At 38.9% G+C, this 7,489-nt stretch overlaps 1 pseudogene across 1 annotated transcript; it reads right to left on the bottom strand.

Moving 5' to 3' along the window:
* Nucleotides 1-2,010: 2,010 nt before the first annotated feature.
* LOC128578282 (elongation of very long chain fatty acids protein 5-like) lies at nucleotides 2,011-4,997 on the bottom strand (annotated as a pseudogene). Its single transcript, XR_008377693.1, has one exon. The product of XR_008377693.1 is annotated as an elongation of very long chain fatty acids protein 5-like (transcript).
* Between the last annotated feature and the right edge of the window lie 2,492 nt (nucleotides 4,998-7,489).

Raw genomic sequence — 7,489 nt, 5'->3', positions numbered from 1 at the left:
CAAACTCTGAATCCAAGTATACATAGAGTTTGTAATCTGATTTTTTCATTCTACAGATAAGCATTTTTCCATGTCATTAATAGGTTTCTTTATTCTTAAGGGATAAATAAGGAGAATTCTGACGAAAGAGCAGATTGACTTGATGTGCATACAACACATTATGCTAAAAACATTTAGGAATGCCGTATAAAATTATAAACAAACTAAATTTACTACAAAGCTTATAAGTATTTAATAAATTTTCAGGGTTCACAAAGGAAGTAAGAAATCAGAGCCAAAATGAGGGTGTCTGTCTCAGGTTTAACATGAAAAGTTCCACATCCAAGGGAACTCCTCCATCCTGGGCAACTAGGATAGTTAGCTATCCCTGCCCAGAGCAGGAAGTAGGGGGAAGCTGACAGGCAATAGACTTGTATATTTTTTCAGGCCATATTTGGGGTCTAGAGAATTGATCTAGCACCCTTCAGTCTCTTAGTGGTCCCAGTTATTTGTTGATTCTCTTGGATTTTCTATGTAAATCATATCATAGGCAAATGACTGAAGTTGTCTCTTTTAGTCTTTAGAAGTCGTTTATTTCTCATATAATTTCTTTGGCAAGATTATCTCATATTATGTTAAATAGTAGCTAGTTTTATAACAAGCATCATTGTCTTGCTCTTGACCTTAAAAAGAATGCTTCTAATTTTTCTGCATTTAATACAGTAGAACTTCTATAAGTTGACCACCCAAGGGACTATAAGAAACTGGTCAACATATAGAGGTGGTCAACATAAGAAACCAGGCCTTTCTACATGTGGTACATATCCAGTCTATTAAAATTAGGTCAAATTAAAGAAGTGGTCAGCTATGGAGGTTCTTCTGTATTTTTATTTTAGTTAACTTTTAATGCTTAGGGAGTTCCCTTATCTTTCTAGTTTACTAAGAGTTCTCTAAAGCATAAATAGTTGTTTGTTTGTTTTTGAAACATGGTCTCACTTTGTCACCCTGGGTAGAGTGCCATGGCATCATAGCTCACAGCAACCTCAAACTCTAGAGCTCAAGAGATCCTCTTGCCTCAACCTCCCAAATACCTGGGACTACGGGCATCCACCACAATGCCTGGCTATTTTTTAGAAACAAGGTCTTGCTCTTGCTCTTGTTCAGGCCGGTCTCAAACTCCTGAGCTCAAGCAATCCATCTGCCTTGGCCTCCCAGAGTGCTAGGATTACAGGCATGAGCCAACGTGCCCCACTGGAACCATACATAGTTGTTGACATTTATCAATTGCTTTTTCTATACCTTTAAAAAAAAACACATAATTTTTATGTTTCAGTCCATTAATGTAATTATATCCCTGTACATTCCAGTATTGAAACATCCTTCCAATCCTGGAAGAAAGTCTACTTAATACGTTGTTAGATTATAGATAGATTGAGATACTTGTAGGATTTTTGCCCCTACGTCCTTAAGTTAATTTGGCCTCCAACATACTTCTCTTGCACTAGCTTTAGCTGGTTGTGATATCTACACCGTATTAGTTTCACAAACATAAAGGGCAGGTTATTTTTCTGTTTTTCTACTTTCCAGGACAATTTGTGTAAGAGTGGGATTATTTGTTCTGAAAGTTCAGTAAAATTCACCTGAAAAAAGTAGAGTTTGACCCTGTGGACAATTAGGGGAAAGTAATGCACAACTAGAGGCCGTTACACCCTAACCACTCTGCTACCTGTAGGCCCTATCTCCTACATGTCCCTTCATATACTGGCCCTAACCAAACGCCTTTTTTTATTTTTTTATTATTTTTTATTAAATCATAACTTTGTGCATTGATGTATTTATGGGGTTCAGGATACGGCTTTGATATACAACGTGAAATGCATACATTGAACCAAGTAACACATCCATCACAATTATACTCATTTCTTTTTTTTTTTTTTAAGTAATCAAAAATGTTTTAATTATTAATGTTGAGACACTATTTAACAGTGTGGGTATATCCAGATGAGCTAAGCACACTGACAGCACACTATAGAATGTTACAGTTTCTGTACTGAAAAATGTAAAGACATCTGCAAATTAGTACCTAGGAATGAAGACAGACATTTATAAATATACACATTCTAGGTTTGATAAGGTAAATGTAAACAGATGTCAAGACTCCTTTCAAACAGAAAACCCACAAGACTAATAGGAGAACCACTGGCTCCCTATAATATGAATGTGCAAAATTAAAGCATGGTAAACTGATATTTACATAAATATCAAACCAACAATTAGTTTATACATTGTCAATGACCTTCTAAGATGCGTGATGAGTGGTTCGATAAATGTATTTTTACCCCAACAGAGAAGGTATTCAGAGGCTAAATCCTGACGCTTTAAAATGACACACATAATAGTCCACATCTGTTTGACCACTGCCTCAAGTGTGAGAGACATGATTTTATGATAAGCAGTCTGCAGTCTGTTATTTTTAAACAAGACATTCTAAACAAATTTTTAGATTCTAAGCAGAAAAAAATTACAGGTACTATTAGATTTACATGGAACAAGTTAACTCTATCCGATTTATCAGTTCTCTTATGCTGTAGCTGTTTAATTTTACCTTAAAATTTTCTTTTTCTTTCTTTCTTTTTTTTTTTGAGACAGAGTCTCACTTTGTTGCCCTTGGTAGAGCTCTATGGCGTCATAACTCACAGCAACCTCTAACTCTTGGACTCAAGAGATCCTCTTGCCTCAGCCTCCCAAATAGCTGTGACTATAGGCACCTGCCACAACGCCCGGCTATTTTTTAGAGATGGGGGTTCACTCTTGTTCAGGCTGGTCTCAACTCCTGAGCTCAAGCAATCCACCTGTCTCAGTCTCCCAAAGTACTAGGATTATAGGTGTGAGCCACTGTGCCCAGGCTTACTTTAATATTTTTTAAGGTTCTTTATCTCCCCTTTGTTAATTTTGGTAAACTAGGCACATTTTAAAAGGAAGTTTGTGTCAAAACAGACAGCAGTACAGAAATCAGTTCAAAATTGGACGCTGGAAACCAGTTTCTCACTGCCTATGTATCTGATACTGTCAAATGATAAGGATTCAATCTCTTCTGAAAAGTATACATCTTCTCTTGCACTGGTGGAAAGCAAAGCAGACTTTTTGTTTTCTGTATAAAAACACTTAGCACTTGGAGAGAAATTAAAAAATGGCCTACTCACTCTACACTCTTCCTAAAATCTTGAGGACAAAGAATATATATTTAAGTTTCATCAAGACTGCTTTAGAGCCCTCTCCCCTTTTTTACATTATTAATAGTGGCACTCAAAATAAAAAAATAAGATCTGTTAAAAAGTTAAACTGACTGTTCCACTAGATTTGAGTCAGCCTGATTCAAAGCCAATATTATAAAACTGAAGGTGCCGTTTCTGATTTCACATCTACAAGTCACTTGAAATTATGTGTCACACGCTAGTTTCATAAATCACGGTCTTTGATTTTTCTAAACAGAGTTATCACAAGTGAATACAAACTTGAAACATACCCTAATTTAAATTAATAAGCTTTGGGCCCTGCTTTTTAAATTTTAAGGCATGTGTGTTTCTCTACTGTAACAACATTGTACAAATTTACATTTACAATCACATGCATGATCTACAGTAAAAAAAAAAAAAGTTTGGATTACAGTGTTTTTAAATTGTGAATCACAATTCAGCACCTATCATGTTATAACTAATAAGGCAACAGCAGTGTTGTATACTACAACAATACTCCCTTTCCACAGTCTAGCGCAGGGTGGAGGTTGATAAGAGCCCAGAAATGTTAGAAATCTTAATCTACTTGTATAATCTGTATATGTTTTCTAAGGGTTTTGAACTGATGAAAGGGGTCCTACATGAGTCACACTAGTGTAGGCTGGACTAGTTACAGCAGCTGTTAATGAGCATCGGGCACAACTCGTATTGTGCTTACAATCAGATGACGTGGTTTGGAGGTTTTCAACTCTTGGATTTCAATCCTTCCTTGGCTTCCTTGGCTTCACATTGTTTTCCAGGTAAGAAAAGCTGTTGGTGTGTCCGTTCGCAGCAGCCACGGACCCGTTCTGGTGGTCCTTCAGGTGGTCTTTCCTCCACGAGGCCCCCTTCCTGTTATAGGTCTGAATATAGAAGTTTGTGAAGAGAGCAATCAGGGAAATCATGTATCCGATCTGGAAATACAACCAACCGAGAGGGAATGTGCACGGCCAGATGACCCCACAGCTGGTCTGGACGATTGTCAGCACAAACTGAAGCAGCTGCCCCTGAGTGATGTACCTCTTCCACCACAGGTACGGGCGCATGGAAGGGACTGAAGACAGGCCGTAGTAAGAGTACATGAGGACGTGGATGAAGCTGTTCAGGGTGGCACCAAAATAAGAGTGGCCACAGGGGACCCAGTTCATCACAACCACCAGATGTTTAGCATGGAGGCACGGTGGTAGACGTGCAGCACTGTGATCTGGTGGTTGTTCTTACGCAGGATGAAGAAGAAGGTGTCCATAAATTCAATCAGTTTGGAGAAGTAGTACCACCAGAGGACACGGATGATCTTCGTATCTGATTCTCCTGCGCTGCGTGTTCCCTGACAGAAGAAGTTGTACCTGCCTTCCCATACTCCTGTTACTAACTCACAGAACATATAGAGAGACAGCAGCGTGAGTCCAAGGTTATACACCACTAAAATACCCCGGCAAGAGAACGGCTGTCTATTCTTCATGTATTTTGGTCCCAGCCATACAATTAGTAAATATATGAGGGAACAGATAAATGTAGGTATGTAATTGTCCAGAAGAAACCATCCTTTTACTCTGGTATCTCGGGTACCTAGCAATGCTTTGAAATAGGGACTAAGTGATGCATCAAAATTTTCCATTTTAAAACCGCTTGGCCCGAGGGGTAGGAGCAGTTTTGAGGAGCGGCGGTGGCAGCAGTAGCAGCAGAAGTGCCCGTGGCCGGCACGGCAGGGGAGGATGTAGGAGGGAGGCACCGGTAGCAAGGAGCCGCCGCCTATACTCATTTCTTAATAGTTTTGAAATGTACTACTACACCATGCACATTAGGTGAGGTCCCCCCAAATACCCTCTCTCCTCCCGTATCCCCTCTCCCCTCTCCTCTCTCCTCTTCCCTTCTACTTTTGGACTACAGTTATGTTTTGCCATTGTATGAGTGTGTAGGTGGTTATATATTGATTTCATAGTATTGAGTACATTGGATACTTTTTTTTCCATTCTTGAGATACTTTACTAAGAAGAATATGTTCCAGATGCCTTTGATATACTTACAGTTGCTAGACTTTGAGTTCTTAAGTTTGACACCAAGTTCCATTAACTCCTCTCTGACTCTTTTGGCATTGGTAGGAGTGAAGGTGGGGGAGGGAGCCACAAGTGATAATTTGGTTTGCCCTATATGTCAACTCCCATTCAGTGTGACTCTGGCTTGCTGATTTAAACAAACTGTGCAAGAGGAAACTTAGGCCTTTTAAATTTTTATTAATTGCCTTTCTTTGTTCTTATGACACATTCACACTTATTCTTTGCTTTTCCAATGTCATCTCTCTTCCCTCTTTGATCAAAATTCCTTAGAAATTTGGGAAATGTTTCCCTGCTCTACACACCACAGGGAACATTAAGCATCTCTGCTCTGTGTTTCCATAGCAGTGATCTGTTTACAAGTGTGAGGCATCGTTTACAAATTTTATGACTCATTAGATTGCAAGCTTCTTGAGGTCTTGAGGGGAAGGACTGTGATTGTTTGTTTCTATGCCCTCCCAATATTTAACAGTGTCTAACATACAGTAGGATCTTATTAAATTGTGTGGACTGAATACCAGAATTATAGAGAATTTTGTTATCTGATAGTATCCTATAATACCTAACATATACTGTATCAGTTACTTTCAGAGAGCTTTACTGAAGGGAAGACAGGAAAGGTTCTTTTTCTTATCATTCAGGCCAATATCACACAAGTAGCATGTACAAGACATGAGTAGAAAAATTGGGGAATCCTAACTACCAAGCAATGGACCTCCCATTAAAGCTCTCCCTCTCATACTTCCCCTCACCTATCAAGTCATACTTTCAGTGCATTTAGAACAGTATTATTCTCAACTTTTAAAGTTGAAGTTTACAAATTCATATTCAAAAGGTAATTTCTGCCTATTCTGCCTTACTGTATCCTGAAAGAAAGTGAGCAGTGGCTTTGTGGTTCTGTCCTCTTAGGCTTGGCGTGCTTGAGATTATAACGAATGAGATTATGAGCCTCAATTTGGCAGCAAACACATATGCCCGATGTAGACATCATGAGAGCAAAGGTATTTGTCCATTTTTCTCACTACTATATCCCCAGTGCCCAGGACGGTGCTTGACAAAAAAAAAAAAAAAGTGTTCTATAAACATTTTTTGAGTTGATAAATGAATTGCTGAGTATAGCATTCTGCTAGTACTATAAAAAGGATACTCTATTTTATATATGTACTCCTACAAAACTCAAGCCAACAAAATATTTAGGAAGAGCTTATTATGCACAATACACCTTGCTAGGCACTGCAGACCAGTCCCATGGCTTAACTTATCCCCCAAGGCTGGTTTCATAGACGTGCAACCATGCAGTCAAATCAGGCCTGGCTCTTTGAAGGGCCCCATGCTTGGTCTAATGCTGCCTTGTTTTTGTTTTGACATTCGTAATAAATTTTAACATGGTTCCACATTTTAATTTTGCATTAGGCCCCACACATTGTAAAACCAGTCCTACTATTCCTGAATACCTTTCCACTTGAGTTTGACCTCCCTATGCCGTCTTCTACTCTGAAGTTATAACCCATCTATAATTACATTCTCCTGGCAAGCCCTCTGCCTGAGATCTAGGCCAGGCAGCAGCTAACCTGGACTGCTCACATATTACAGCTTAGACTGAGGCTCTGAGTTCAGCTTGGTAATCCCACAGTAGTTATTATGTTTTCCTAGTCCCTCCAAAGGAAAGTTGGGTGGAGACCATAAATAGACAAAAAATATTTATAAAATGCCATAATGAATAAAATTTTCCTTCATTACAGTAAAGAACTACTTAGTTTATAGAGCTTCTATTGTCTGTGATGCTAATGCTGATATCCAAGAGAGATCTTGTTCCCATTTTCCAGGTGACTGAACCATACATTATTCAGATTCTCTACCAACGTGTGGTTGTCCAGAGACTGACATGACAGATCTTTGGTTTCACCATTTGGTAATTCTTGGTTTAAAGTCTCAATGTCCATAAAGTTAGGGAGAATGTCCATTACCTCTGGTTTTGAAGCAGTCATCTTATTCAAGTTCAGGCTCTGTAACAGAGATTCTTCTCATTTAACTAGTGTCCTTTCATTTGGAACAGATATGGTAATGCCTAGAGGAAAATGACTCTGTGGCCATTAATGTTTGCACATTAGCGACACACTTCTAATCTACTCCCATATCTCTGACAGGGCTTGATCTTCCACATCAGACATGGTTCGGTGG

The sequence above is a fragment of the Nycticebus coucang genome, chromosome X (genome assembly GCF_027406575.1).
Source record: "Nycticebus coucang isolate mNycCou1 chromosome X, mNycCou1.pri, whole genome shotgun sequence".
Taxonomy (NCBI): Eukaryota; Metazoa; Chordata; class Mammalia; order Primates; family Lorisidae; genus Nycticebus; species Nycticebus coucang.
Note: the sequence above shows the minus strand (reverse complement) of the source record. Positions and strands in the feature narration are given on the sequence as shown.